General features: G+C 44.1%; 1 protein-coding gene and 1 long non-coding RNA gene across 2 annotated transcripts in view; one reads left to right on the forward strand and one right to left on the reverse strand.

The window, feature by feature from the left end:
• LOC308591186 overlaps positions 1-11,405 on the reverse strand; it is a 31,547-nt gene extending 20,142 nt beyond the window's left edge. The window contains exons 1-2 of the long non-coding RNA XR_014010037.1: positions 10,734-11,405; positions 9,744-9,847 (exon numbers count right to left, since the gene is read on the reverse strand). This is a non-coding gene — a long non-coding RNA (uncharacterized lncRNA). The remainder of the gene's footprint in view (positions 1-9,743; positions 9,848-10,733) is intronic.
• Positions 1-15,745, forward strand: part of LOC308591136 (uncharacterized protein) — a 164,184-nt gene that overhangs the window by 19,651 nt on the left and 128,788 nt on the right. The window lies entirely within an intron of this gene.

The raw sequence follows: 15,745 nt of genomic DNA on the forward strand, positions 1-15,745 counted from the left end.
GGGGAGTCTCCCGTTGCTTAAGTAACTGGATTCCTCCAAAACAATTCACAAAACAACCATTTTGACTTAAGCCAGTATTTATTTTCTTAGATACACGGGAGGGGGAGGGAGTCTGTTTAGGGACTATAATTGGTGGCTGACCATCAACATTTTGACTCCTATTTGTAAACTAAAAGGAACATTGCTTGATTTTTAAGTTTATACAATTCTTCCTGATTTAAAAATAAAATTGCCAGTGTGTCCCCAGAAGGCACAGTAGGGACAAAGCAAGATTTCCCAGTGACAGATATCAGAAAACCAGGGATAAACCCAGACAAGTGGAGTGTATGCAATGGTAGAGTTTTCCGTGACTAAATGCAGTATCAAGTATTAATGTGTTCCAAACACAGTGTACTGGTTTTCTTCTCCTTGGAAAGCTTCTTCGTTCCTCTTCTTACCAATCTAAACCCTGAAAGCCTCCTCTACATTCCTTGAGTTGCCATGGATATTAATGGGTTTCTTGCATGTGGGTACATCTTTAAAAATGAAACTCAGCGGTAGCAAAAGAAAAAAGAAAAAGAAAACCCCAGTTGCCACTGTTCTTTCTCCTCATACAACCTTGTCTTGGCTGGGTATTTATTTTTCCTCTTTTTCTGCTTTCTACTGGCAGGAGTGTGTGTGTGTGTGTGTGTAGAACGTTTGGAGGTTGTTGAGAAAATATCTCCTTCACATCCGGCCTAGCTTTTTCCTTCCTCCAGTTGGTCCCACCGTTATATAAGCTCAGACATGGAAAAGCAGCTCTCTTGCCATCACTAGCTGACATCCTTTAACCTTTCATTCTCTGAGAGGGGAGGCGCAGAGACGTGTTCCATCATGTTTCAAATATCTTCAGATTCTTCCCATGTACCACTCTGACGAAGCTTGTCCTGGTTTTCATTAGAAACAGATTTGCTTACGAATCATTGTTTTGGAGGGTTGTGTCTCTGTGTGTTGTGTTTTAGTCCTCTAGGTTGCTGTTTATGCTTTTCAAAGTTTGTTCCTTCTCGTTTTCTTGTTCCTTTTGTGGTGGTGTGCACTGAAGCCAGAGGGGACCCTTCCAAAAAAGGAATGTCACCTTTCTCTTAATCAGCAGGTGATGTCTCAATGGGTGGCTGAAATTCCATGAAACCGACAAAAAAACATGGTTCTGCCCACCCCACCCCCTTTCCCTGGAACATTTCTCCCCTTTTTAATTGAAACCATTCTCTTCTTAAAGTCTTTGTAGGTTGGGAAAGGGGAGGGGGAGGGGGGAAGACAGAGAGATATCTTATTCTCTAGAAATAAATGGAAAGCCCGTGCTCTGCAAACAAAGAAGAATTTTGGCTGCAGATGACTCTTTTCGGTCTTTTTCTGTTCAAAACGTACATGGGAGAAATTACCAGAGCAGGCAGAGGCTTGCTGCTTGCCTGCAGTCAACTTCCCACCATGGAAATGTTGCCAATGCTGGTCCTACTCAGAGTAGACCCACTAAATTTAACACTTAACCTATTTAGGTCTTTTAATTTCAATGGGTCTGTGCTGAGTCAAACTTAGTTTGATACAACCCTTGGAACTAGTTTACACGAATGCATTTTCAGCCACAGTGCCTTAAGCGTCAGCGTCAGGGCAAGCACCAGGGACCCAGTGTCCCAGCAGGACTCTTTCCTGATGCCAGCCCTGAGTAGCATGTCCATGTTACTGTTTTACCAAGGACAGTCCTCTGCTTGAAGAGCTCTCCAGTCCAAGTCTAGTTTAAAGAGAATGAACCTAAGAAGGGAGAAGGGCAAGAGGGTAGCTTTGAAGTTACCCACCAAATAGTTATCAGCAACAAACAGCAGACCAAGCAGGTGTACAGGCCACCTGGTCACTGCTGTCGCACTATGGTGAGATACTGGGTGGCCTCCAACCCTAGTTCTGCTCAGAGCAGGCCCATTGAAGCTAATGAACATGACTAACTTGGGTCCATTAATTTCAATAGTTAGTATTTAACTAAATCCTATGCTTTAAGTTAGTCACGTTCATGCAGATCTGTATCCTCTTTTGTGAGTGATATGTTTCCTCTTCCGAGTCCCAATCTGACCTGGGACTCAAGAGAAAAAGAAAGCACCCTGGCCTCTCCCACTGACTAAGAGAGGAGTGGGAATCCTGCTTTGGAACAGCATTTTGGAAGCTGCATTCCAGTGGTGGGCAGGGCCAGCAGTAAAAGTGGGCAGAGCAATTAAAGTAAAATTTACCTCTGGGTGTTCAGCCCAGGTTGGGCACCCCCTGGGTCCTATATCTCACCCTATTATTTATTTGGGTTTTCCCCCTTCTGAAACATGTCCTACATTTGCACCTATACATATAAACTAGCACATGAAAATGAATGCCCTGAGCCTTTTAACATCACTCCTGCCTCAGGATATTCCACAGTGAACTTGGAAATGTGGGTGGTTTTTTTGTTTTTTTTAAGCATCAATTCTAACCCGCCCTTCAAGCCTAAGTAATCTTCAGGATAGCTGACAATTAAAGCAATGAATTAAAACAACAGTCATCAATATTAAAATATAAAACAACGAAATGTTAAAAATAGAAGTAGTTCATGAAGAACATGAACTCGAAGCCAGGAGGGTAAAAACAAATAATAACTTCAACTTGCTTCAGTGCTGGAATGTGAGCTCTAACCTGGGACACCAAAGCAGAATGTGGAGTAAAGGCATGTCATGCCTTGCCCCTGCTTAGCTTTGAATACAGTTGGCTGCTTTGCAGGCTGTAGCAACAGTAACACTCAAGTTGAAACTGGTTTTTAAAACAACATACACAGAGAAAATGCATATATATCTAAAGGTGTATGAGATGGATGTGACTCTAGACAGAGAAGTTCTAGCCATCGGAAAAACATGTTTCCAATCAACAAGCTGTTAAATACTCACATTGGTGTCACTGTGCTTTTTCAAAGAGAGCTGTGGGGGGCTCAGTCTGTACCAAGGGTACAGCATTAAGTGAGGTTTATCCCTTTTCTCCCATACAGGCTCCCCACAAAATTAATCTCCCCTGAAGGTGTTGTTGGAAATGGAACCAGCATGGAAGTCTGAAGCTGCTCACCTGATGCAAAAAAAGAATAAATAATAACCAGCATTTTAGTGTATTCCTAATAAAATGCATTTGTGTACACATTCTACCATAGGAAATAATTTTTAGTACACATAATGTGGGTGGAGAACTGCATTGTAAAATTCAGAGAAGTGAGAATTTCAAAGGAGAGCTGTGTTTTGGTTTGCATATTGTTTCAGGAAATGGGAATGAGGTAAATTTGCCTTTAAAAGCGAACTGAGATTAAGGCTTTCCCCATCCCTCCTGATGCACTTGGAAGGAGGAGGTAGTGTCAGTTCTGCAAGGCTAAACCAGCTGGAGTGTCAGATGGACTCTGCCAGTGCATCCATACATAGCCCTGACCTCACTGCTGCTTTGCCCTTCTTCTTCCAAGTGTGCCACAGCAATATGATGGACAGGAAGCTATTGTTGCTGTTTTGCCCCACTAGGCAAGCTGCTCCTGGTGGGAACCATTCATCCCATGGTAGCCACTCAGCCATTGCCCCCCCCCAAGTGGAAATGCATCACACACAAAAGATGGACAAAAGATTTGGGTAACATTTGCATATGCTCAGATATCTGAAGCGCTTGAAGGAGCTGGGTATGTTTAGCCTGGAAAAGAGGAGACTGAGAGGAGATATTATAGTCATTTACAAATATCTTAAGGGCTGCCACATGGAAGAGGGAACAAGCTTGTTTTCTTCTGCTGTGGAGGGTAAGACTGGAACACAAGTTACAAGAAAGGAGATTCTGACTGAATGTCAGGAAAAACTTTCTGACAATAAGAGCTGTTCGGCAGTGGAACAGACTCCCACGAGAGGTGGTGGACTCTCCTCCCTCGGAGGTTTTTAAGCAGAGGTTGGAAGGCCATCTGTCATGGATGCTTTAGCTGAGATTCCTTCACTGCAGGAGGTAGGACTAGATGACCCTTGGGTCCCTTCCAACTCTACAATTCTATGATCTGTATCTATTATACAAAAAGATGCAAGTTCAGAAATAATTACTACAATTTAAATAGAAATACAATAGATCATCTGAGCATAGTGAGGGAAACTGACTAGGTAACCTATGTCCCTGCTCAGACTACTACCCAGGTGCTGGTTATTGGTGCATACAGTGGTGGACCATTGGGTCTCACATTTCAGCGGCACTCTGTGCGATGCCAGAATTCAGCTTCCTGCCTGCCTCTCACTTTCCATTCTTCATCATGGTTGTGGCACCCACAAGGGTCTGCACCCAGTGCAAACCAGTCACATTCTCCTAAATCTGCCTCCAATGTACAACATCAAGGTTAACCCTGCTTTCCCTTCTTGGGGTTCTTTGTCTTTAAACCAAACCTGAACAGCAAAGCATAGACGATGCCTTCAAATACCCGCAAATAACTCTTCAGGGGTTGGGAGGGATGCGAGAGCACCCTTCATTTGTCTTATCCTGTTGTAGTAGTTTTATTGCTTTTACATGTTGCAAATCATCAACGAACAGTAAAACAAACAAAAACAAAACCTTGCCCTCTCCAGGAGATGAGATTACAGATTACAGTGAGGCCAGCAACCCTTAGAACAATACAATTTAAGTCATTTGTTCAAATGCATAAACAAATTATAGTTTAAAATTACACTACTACCCTTCATTCTTCTAGCTGAGCTTTTTAAAAAATAAAATAAAAATTCAATGTTCAGGCCCCTAACTCATATGTACAGTTAGTGAGAGCACCTTTAAAACCTACAAGTTTGAGAGGACATTGGTCTTCTATGTTGTGATCTTTTGTTATTTTATATTGTTTTATTTCCTGATTTCTTCATGGCATTTTATTGTAGATTTTGTTTTAATAAGCCATTCACCACTTCTGGAGCCTTTGAGCGGCATATTTTAACAAGTTGGTACGGGTGATGATAATGATGGTAATGGTGGTGCTGATACTATCCTCTGACAGCTCCTCATATAGAAGAACATTCAGGACAGATAAAATAAAATCCTTTGCACAGCGCATAGCTAAACTATGGAACTCGCTCCCACAGGAGGCTGTGACGGCCACCAACCTAGATAGTTTTAAAAGGAGAGGGTCATCAGTGGCTACTAGCCATGACGGCTCTGCTCTTCCTCCACTGTCAAAGGCAGTACTTATCCTGCAACTTCCTGCTAGATACCTTAACTCTTTATACCACAAATGATCTGGTTTATTTTTTCTCTCCCACTTTTGGTTGTGCTATGGCAACTATAATGTGGTAGCATTGGGGAAGCATCGCAGAACAAAACTAAACCAGGATAAATTCACTGGCAATGCACTGCTACTGTGTCAAGAACATGTCGCAGAAGGCATTGCTGTTGTTCTTCAGAACTACCTCCCTAGACAATCATTCATCAAAAGACTTTTGGTTTCTGCCATCATTAAACACCCACCATAGCAGTCTCAGGATTTGCCTTGCAAATTGAATGGGAGGCATTGACTGCCCATGCCATAGGAATGCAATTTGGAGTCAAGTCATCTTGGGGGTGCCCTTATAAACTAATGGATTTGGACTTTTCATTGCAGAAATCATTACCATGAAAATAAAATTTGACATTACTGGCTTGTGAATCAATAGGGTGTTGTTTTGCAATATTTCTGCAGTTAACTGGTGCATGCACGTGTTTAGGGGGACACTTGATTGAGATTTGTCTTTTATTTAAGCCATCACGGTTCTGGGGTGTCCTTTCATTTTTGGAACTTTGAGCTGGCTAGCAACCCTACACTGCAAGTTCCCATTAGCGTCAGCAATCTGCATCTCCAGGCTTCTTGGGTTTCAGCTCCATGCTTCATCCTCCATTTGTCCTGATTAGTGAAATAATGCTCATGTGGTGAGCTCCAGAGCCATAAAGCACCACAGAACTGCTAACTGCCGGTCTTATTATTGTTATCAATGGGGCGTCTCACGCTCTATAACAGCTCATAAGAAAGAAACTGCTCATAGGCAGAAGACAATGAAGGCTGAATTCAGTCTCCTGAGTGACTCAAGTAGTTGTGCTTTGCTCGATGCAGTGCTGGGGAGGGAATTAGCTAGAAGGGACCTGAAGATTTGCCTTTACCTTGTTGACTTATTATTAATTATTAAATTTATTGGTCATAATTTTACCAAAGTAACTGAAAGTGAGTTATAATATATAACAAGTAAACATATACATGAAAACTGACATAAAAGCAAAGAAAATCAAAAAGACAATTCTGTTTCTAAAATATGGCTTAAAACATCCCACCCACTCAAGGAGGCCATAAAACTCAAAGCCCTGGGGGGGGGAAGGTTTCCCTGGCTCCTACAGGTGTATCTATATTAATGGCACCAGGCAAGCTTCCCTGGGGAGAGCATTCTGCAAACAGGGATCCATCACAGAAAAGGCCTATCTTATTTCATATACCAATTCAGGCCCTTGATCCATCTACGGTAAGTCAGTACAGTGGTACCTCAGGTTAAGTACTTAATTCGTTCCAGAGGTCCGTTCTTAACCTGAAACTGTTCTTAACCTGAAGCACCACTTTAGCTAATGGGGCCTCCTGCTGCCGCTGCGCCGCCAGAGCACGATTTCTGTTCTCATCCTGAAGCAAAGTTCTTAACCTGAGGTAATATTTCTGGGTTAGTGGAGTCTGTAACTTGAAGCGTATGTAACCTGAAGCGTATGTAACCCCAGGTACTACTGTCTTGTCTACACTGATTTGAAGCCGCTCTCTTAGACTGGGAACATTCCCAGCCCTAACTGGAGATGTTGGGGCTTGAACCTGGTACCTTCTGTCTACAAAGCTTGCAACCTACAGCTGAGTTTCAGCCCGGCCCATGTAGAGTTTGTCTGAGGCCTGGGGCGGGAATCTTGTTAGAATAAAGTTATAAACTTAAACAAAAAAGCATTCAGTGCCTTGTGCCTCCCCCTGGCCAGCTTAGCCCTCCAAAGCCCTGGGCAAGTGTACCTGGCTGCCCACCGGTTTGGCTTCAACTCTCCTTCTGCCACCATCTAATTGTATTTATTGTCTGGGCCTAATGAAATGTAATTCTGGGTGTACTGGATCCCACAGTTTCTGCTTCCTTGAGGGGCTGTAGTGATAGAGCATTAGCTTTGCATGCAGAAGTTCTCCAAGTAGGGCCAGGGGAGAACCCTCTCTGAAATACTGGAGGGCTGCTGCCGGTATAAGGCATCTTCCTATGTTTCTCACTCCCAGGAACCATCCAAATACCAAGTTGTCCAATGCACTGCTCTACCGGAGTTACGATCCTTTCAGGTTCACAGTCTGTTGTGATGCTGAGTCCTGAGATCTAGGATTCCTCAATAATAGCTGGAATGTGTGAAGGGGCTTCAGGCATATTCATATAAAACAAAAAAATGGTGAGCAAGACTTAAGAGCGTTATTCAGAATCAACCATAGGAGTCTCAGGGGGTCATTTGGCTCTTGGCATTTCTTTATGGAAAGGACCGTGGCTTAGTGGAAGAGCAACTGCTTTGCATGCAGAAGGTTCAGTTGTTGCCATCTTCAGGAAGAATTGGAAGAGACTCCTGTCTGAAAGTCTGGAGACCCACTGCCAGTCAAAACTGGCAGTACTGTATGATGTGTTATACTGCAGCTTTCTTTGTTTGTTAGGAGCAATTGCAGCACAGTGGTAGAGCATTTGCTTTATATGCATAAAGACACATGGTCTGATTTCTATAATCTCCAGGTATGGCTGGGAAAGTTCCTTGCCAAAGCCCTGGACAGCTGCTTCTGCCAGTCAGTGTAGACAATACTGAACTAGGTGGACGAGTGCGCTGATTCAGCATAAGACAGCTTCTTTAAAATTTGGGGGAAGACGGTAGCTCCATGTAGTCATAGCAAATGGTCCCAGGTTCTGATATCTTCAGGAAGGGAAGACTGGGAAAGACTGATCATGCCTGAAACCTGGAGAGCTGCTGCCAGTTGGTGTAGACATTACTGAGTGAGATTGGCCAAGGGTCTGACTTGGTATAAGGCAGCTTCCTTAACGTCATACAAGAAGGCCTGCAGCTCAATGGCACAGCATTTTCCTTGCATGCCGAAGGTCCTAGGCTCAATACACTGGAAAAGGCTCCCTGAAGATCTGCTTCCAATCAGAGTGAGCTAGATAGTCCCAAGTGTTTGGTTCAGTATAAGGCACCTTCCTTTGTCCTGAATGCACCGTGCCCAGCAATACTGCTAAGGGAAGGGGGGAAATGTCTTCATTTCCTCTCTTCCTTCTATTTACCAATTAAAAATAGTTCCACCAGAGAGGCTTCCCAAGAATTTTTTTTTTAAACCCAACCAACATCTGGCTGGCAGAAGCACTGTGTCAGCAGACAGCACCAATTATGCTCAGGCTGAACAACAACTTAATTACTGATGAGGCGGCTCCTCTGACAAAAGGGAGCCACTCTCAGCCGTATAAATTCTCTGACTGAACTCATCCCTTTGTGTGTGTGTTGGAGGGGGGGTGGGAGAGCAGATTTTAAAACCATTTCCGAAATAAAGCAACAACCAGCCTTCTCGCTTCAAGACCATAGGAAGCTGAGCCAAAATAAAGACAAAGCTCCTAACACTCTCAAGTGGGCCTCCCTGCCTGACTCTTGGCTTTGGGACAGTTGGAAGAGCAAGGACACAGGAAGCAGACCTTAGAAATACACAGAGTAACCTTGGGCCAGTTAACTATCACTCACCCCGACCTACTTTTTCAGGATTTTTCAAAGAATAAAATGGAAGCAAGCATTCCACCAGGATGCAGCAGAAGGAGAGGTGGGGAGCAGGGCCACCCAGTCGGCCCTGTTTTATCAGGCACCTCCCTCCCTGGAACTGCCATGAAGTTAGAGCAGAGGGAAATGGGCTGTTCTGTTATCTCTGCTAAAAGTCTGCCTGCCTTTAGCTTTTCTTCTCCCTCAGCTGTAACATGGCAGTTCCAGCTTCAACCACTGCCCTCCTGCGAGGGCTCTGCATGTTGAGCAACCAACGCACCTCACATTTAAGCAAAGATACAAAGACCTGCTGTAAGTAAACAGGCCGGGAGACCAACAGGCTAACAACGAATTCCCTAATGCAGAGCTGAACCATAATAAAGTGATGGTGCAGGAAATTGCAGAAGCAGGGATGAGAGAGACAGCGGTCTCAAGGGACGTAGAGAGGGAACGGACATTTCCACTAGCCATCTTGCTAGAAATGAACTCTCCCAAGAGATGAGTTGTTGTGGGCGTCATTATTGTTTGTTGGGAGGGAGAACCCTGCCACCAAGAGTAGTGTTAATTAGCGTTGTGTTAGTTCAAGAGAACAGGGAAGGATTGATACACATCTGTTCTTTGGCCTATCTAGAAAAAGAAAAATAATAAACCTGCAAAGACTCTGAATGAGGGAACACTGGAGAATTTGGAAAACGTTGCCTTACCCCCAGCTTTAAACAGTTCTCAGTTGTCACAGCTGGGTTAGCATTACAAAACATCTGGTGACAGCAAATAAAAAGGCCAGCCACTGTGCAGTGTTGCCTGTGCCACTCCATGAATGCTACATTGAGATGGAGCACTCTTCCCACTTTGGATGCAAGACAAATGTATCATCTCTAGGTAACATGAGCAACCATTGCAGAAAATCGGTTTTTGACATAACTTTGGAGTCTTTTTCTAACATAGAGAGGCCCCCAGAGGCTATTATGTTTGTGTGTATTTATAGGCAAACTCACCTAACTGCACTTTCTGAAATAATATGCAGACCAGAATGCAGCCATCCTTCGAAATTTGCTCTTCTATTAATTTGGTAATGCAGTCCTCCAGCCAACACAAGTCTCTGAAAAACATACCTGTACCTTTAATAGTTATGTAGTGGGTGTTTCAGTAGATATGCCTTGCATGGCTAACAACTATGATGGACATACTAGATTGTTTTTGGTTCATGTCAGTTTCATGTGCATTCATCCCTAATTCCTTTCCTTTCCTCCTTTATCTGCAAAATAAATAAATAAATAAATAAAAATCTGTACAGAGATTTGTCTTGAAATATGCAGTTCAGTGATAAAATGTATAATTAAATACACATTTCAATCCATTCAATTTATTACAGTCAACCGACCATGAAATGCATATTTAAATACTTGTTTTATCTTAATGTACATATTTCTAAATGTATATCATCCTAAAAATCACGTTTTAATGCATTTTTCTACCTCCTTTGAGCTAATAGCTCTGAAGAAATTTAAAATCTGCAGTATAATTACTTTGTGATCCACACATTAGTCCAGGAGGTGTGGATCAGGGTCAAGAATGACTCCTTCAGCACCTTCAGAATCTGATCCAGGATGGAAGACTCTGGTGGAAGATGACAAAGAATAGGAGGATGAGTCAGAAACAGATGGAAGCCTTTCCCTCCCCCTGAACAGATCTGGCCCCAATGCCGAGTCCCACTTGCTCCCTCCCATATGTGGGGGAGAGCACTGTCAAAGTCTGGGGAGAGCTCTCAGCCCCAGTCTCGTGTCACCAAGCAGGATGCAGAGGGGGAAGCAGGTCTCACACTCTCTCAGGACAAGGAAGGAGATGCCCCCATCCAGACGTAGCACCCACTTGTAGGCCATATATTTCCACAGAGATAGAGACTCAAGGAAATAAGTGGTGTGCCCCACCTCAGTTTTAAAGCTTGGTGGGAAGGGCATGGAAAACTTCTTGTAACAACTTCTCACCTCCCATGCACTGTTCTTGCACTCATGAACCTTGTCCGCTGCTCCTAGGCCAGGAGCATCCCCACCAACCCTTCACCCTGCGAGGGCTCTGGGAATGGATTAGCTCCTGCTGCTGAGTCTGTACCATTACTCTGCTTTAATGAAGATCGCTTCCTTTCTTACAAGTAAGAGCACCTGCTGCTTCATTTGGGGGCGGAAGCCAGGACAGTTCACTTCCGAATTCACGGAAATCAAATTCCTCAAGCATCTCTATCAGCCGCACCTTCTGAAATTCCCAGAGCCCTGATCCCTTTTGCATCTGGCCACCTTGGTAGCTTGTTGTCTTTCTTCTTCTTCTTCTTCTTCTTCTTCTTCTTCTTCTTCTTCTTCTTCTTCTTCTTCGCGGAAAACCAAGCAACCTCAGCGCATGCCAAGCTGTGGTTTGCAGATTTTGGAGCAGGAAGGGAACAGTCACAGCCCAGTGGCTCAAGGACTCCCAGAATCAAGGCCTATTCTTCCCTGCAAAGAAGCTAATTGTCCACAAACGCTGCTGCTGCTACCAGGGCCACACAGGCCAATTATCTCATAAGTAGCAGCAATAAAGACGACTCAAACAGCTGGCAAGCAGCCTGGTTTCCGGATTCCGGCATCTGAGCCATTAACGTTACGGATGAAGCACTATGATGGGGGGGCGGGGGGAGGCAGGGCAGCCATTAGCCATTCTGAGAAGCCCATCCAGCTGGGAGAGGAGAGAAAAGGGAGGGGGAAGCATCATGAAACACAGAAGGAGGAGGGAGGGAGACTTGGCAAGTCCCAGGTCACTGTTTCATTTGCTTTCCCCAGCCCAAGAGGTCAGCTTCCCTCCACAATGAACCAGCAAAGAGATTCTGTGCCTTTTGATGTTTCCAAGTAAGGAGTCGGAGCAGGAGGGGTTTGGTTTTCCAAATGTGGAAACGGCTTCAGAGGAAAGTTTCAGCCGTGCTCAAAAATTGAGGGAGGAGGCAGGCAATCAGCCGCGTGCTGACTTCCGTAAATGACAAGAGAATCTTGTCAGAGGCTGTCACTGTCAGAAGCAGAATGCCTCTAAATGCCATTCGCTGGGAACTGCAAGTGGGGAGATTATATACTGTTGCACCCAGGTCCTGCTTGCTTCCCAGAAGCATCTGTTGGGTCCCTGTAAGAACAGGATGTTGGACTAGATGGGCCTTTGGCCTGTTGCAGCAGAACTTCTGTTAAAATCAGTGCCCTGGAAAAGATACAGGATTCGAGGAGATGGATCACAGCCCAGTGGCAGAGCACTTGCTTTGCATACAGAAGGTCTCAACTTAAAGAACGAACCCAGCAGCAGGACTGGGAAATACCTCTGCCCAAAGCCCTGGAGGGGTGAAAAATCCTTACACACAGCAAGAGAATGCTGCATACTTCATTCAGTAAGCAAAGATAGGATGGGCTACTTGGCAATGCAAGCTCTTTTTTTAAAATAAGAAAAAGCTTGAGAAACACTAAGGGTAAAGGGGACCCTTGACTATTAGGTCCAGACATGACTGACTCTGGGGTTGCGGCACTCATCTCGCTTTATTGGCCGAGGGAGCTGGCGTACAGCTTCCGGGTCATGTGGCCAGCATAACTAAGCCGCTTCTGCCGAACCAGAGCAGCACACGGAAACGGTGTTTACCTTCCCACTGGAGCGGTACCTATTTATCTACTTGCACTTTGATGTGCTTTCGAACTGCTAGGTTGGCAGGAGCAGGGACCGAACAACAGGAGCTCACCCCGTCGCGGGGATTCGAACCGCCGACCTTCTGATCAGCAAGTCCTAGGCTCTGTGGTTTAACCCACAGCGCCACCCGCGTCCCTGAGAAACACTGGTTTGAGTTAAATCATACAGCCAGCAGGGTGAGAAGCTTCCTTTGGTTGTAGCTCATTGGTAGACCACACATCTGGCATGCAGAAGGTCCCAAGTTCAGTCCTTGGCATCTCCACTTAAGGGAAAGGATCAGAGATCAGGTGATGGGAAAGACCTCTGCTTGCAAACATGGAGATCCATGGCCAAGTCAGACTAGACAGTACTGGACCATTTAAGCAAAACAGTCTGACCTAGCATAATGCAGCATCCTATGTTCTCATTACATGACTGTCCTGAGCGTTCCATCTGACTGCACATGCTTGATGTGATGCCCTCATGCTGTTCACAGAACTATGCTGTTTGTGGGGATGGATGAATTGTCAATTTAGTTTCTCTCAGTTTCTTATTTTTCCAGTCTTAAGGTTCAGTTCACCAAATTTGCATATTAGTTTGCTTTAAAAAAAAACACCTCACAAAAATTTGCCAGCTTTTTAATGAAGATTTCTTCTAATAACCACAGTTTGGTATACTGTTTTGAATTTTTGCAAGCTTTTTTTTTTGCAACATAATGCATTTTTGAATGCCATTTTCACTAATACATGCATTTTAATATCAACGTTTATGCTGACATTTTTGGTTTGATGAACTACACTGCAAAATAAAAAATTGAATCATCATGAAAATCCGTCAGCATTTTTGTGTGCATTTCTGCTAATACACACATTTTTGAAGCATTTCCCCTCTATTGGAGAACTGCATTGCAAGAATCATAGAAGGGCAAATTTTGAAAGACAGATGGTTTCTATTCACATACTGTTTCGGGAAGTGCAAATTACGTGGGGTCTGCATGCAAATGCAAGCTAAATCAGCCCCCCCCCCTTCCTTAGCTGTTAGAATTTACATTAAGATATAAGAAAACATAATAGAGTATTGACATTATCATGGAAAATGATAACGGCACAGGGAAACTGGTTTCACTTGGTTGGTTTCTACTCAGAGTAGACCCATAGAAACAAATGCATTTAATTGGCTTGTGTCCATTAACTTCAGGGCTTGATCAATACATTTTGGCACCTGAGATGGACCCCAAAATGGTGCCCCCTCTCCCTGACAGGGAAGAAGGGGTGAGAGAAGATCTACATCAGGAAAAATGGAGGAAGATCGACATTGGGCTCTGCTGTCCCTGTGGATCCTGCCGCCTGAGGCAGTGGCCTCACCTGGCCTCACGGGTGGGCCAGCTCTGATTAATTTCATTGAGTCTACTCTGAGTAGCCCTCGCATTGGCTTGAACCCATTGTAATTTATGTTAGTCTGTTAGAAATCTATTAAGAGTATTTTTAGATTCAAACCGAGCAGGTTCCCCTTCTGTTCCTCCATTCCTACCTTGCCTCCTCTTTCCCGCTACCGCATGTGGAAGACCCAAACTATGATTGCTCCACCTTCAAAATGCCTAGCGAGATGTTGGGGTAAACACTTGCTGAGTATACCTGCTCAAACTTGATGTGGAGAAATGGCAACGAACGGGCTTAAGCAAGGCCTTGGTTGTTCCTGCTGTTGTTGCCTGCTTATTCTTTGTTTTTCTTTCATTCCCCTCCCCCATCCCTTTTAAACAATGCAAACCGCACTGGCTTTGTACACAACACACATGTGTGTGTCTGTTTTCATTCCAAGTGTCACGGGGTGCGGGCCACAAGGCAAACCCAAAGCAGATGCCATTGTGGAACAAACCAAATGCCAAGTATGAATTATTGTTAACATATGTACCTACACTGTAATAGTAAATGGTAGAAATTGGGGATGCTAAGAGCCTCCTCTATCCATCAAACATAACACTATGGCAAAGAAAGCTCACCAGTTGCATTTGTATTCCAAAGCAGACCACAAGAAAAAAATTCATAATTTGGACATTCTGTGAGGGGGTTGTATCGGGGTGGGGTGGGGCGGACGGGACAGGACAGGACCAAATTTTATTTCCTTCCCTTGTATTCTTGGCTTGCTTTCAGAATAGCAATGCATAAAATTGCATGTTAGGACCAGAATGCATCTCTGTTTATAAAGCTTTGCCAGTGGGAACTCCCAACAAAATGTTGTGGTGGGGAGGGCTCAGTGTTATGGATTCCAGACACTCTGTTACATTTTGCTGGACTTACAACATCATTCGAAACCGTTGGCCACACCGGCTGGGACTTTTGGAAGTTGGGAGTCCAGCAACATCCGGCGGGCAGAAGAGGCACCTCGCAATACATGAAACAAATTTATTTATGAAATTTGTTTGTCATAAGCAATCTAATGTTGTTGTTGTTTTTAGGTATGTAATACCAAATGAAAAGAGTGCAAAACATTATTAACTAATAGTGTTTATTCTGTAATATCATAAAAAGGACACTGTTCTGGATTATCCAATAGGCAGATTAAGTGCATGCCTAGGGCACAGCAAAGCAGGGGCACAAAAAATAAGGGATTTTTTTATTTTTTAAAAAAGAATTAGACACTTGATATTTCAAAGAAAAGCGCATCATAGAAAAAATCAGAACTTTGCTAGATTTCCTTACTGTTTTGTGGTTTAGCATTGTTTTGGTTTTGAATAATACACAAGAAGCACCATATTCTTTTCAGTGCTTAGCGCCCCTAAAGGTCTTGCTCTAGCCTTGATGCAACTTTCCCCATTCAACTGAAAGATGAACACCAATTAGGAGTGAAATGCTTAGGGAAGAAGAAGAAGCACTGATAAGGCCCAACCTTGTGTTCCTGCCTTCCACATTTCCGGTGGGGGGGGGGCACATGAAGAAGGGTCTCAGGTGATGGACCTACTAAGTTCACGTGGGGAAAGGCAGTCCTGAAGCTACTGGGGTACAGATCCACATAGAGCTTTACAGTTCAAAGCCAACGCTTGAATTGATCCTGGAGACTTAACACTTCACACTTCTTTGAATTTTACAACGCAGTTCTCCAACATAAGGAGAGGCTGCTGGATCAGGCCAGTTGCCCATCTAGTCCAGCCTCCTCTTCTCACAGTAGCCAACCAGATACCTTTGGGAAACTCACAAGCAGGATCTGGGCACATGAGCACTCTCTCCTCCTGTGGTCTCTAGGAAATGGTATTCAGAAGCATTACTTCCTCTGACTGTGGAAACAGAGCTTAGCTACCATGGCTTGTAGCCATTGATAGCTTTCTCCTCCATGATTT

This window comes from Podarcis bocagei (assembly GCF_964188305.1).
Source record: "Podarcis bocagei genome assembly, chromosome: 7".
NCBI classification, from domain to species: Eukaryota; Metazoa; Chordata; class Lepidosauria; order Squamata; family Lacertidae; genus Podarcis; species Podarcis bocagei.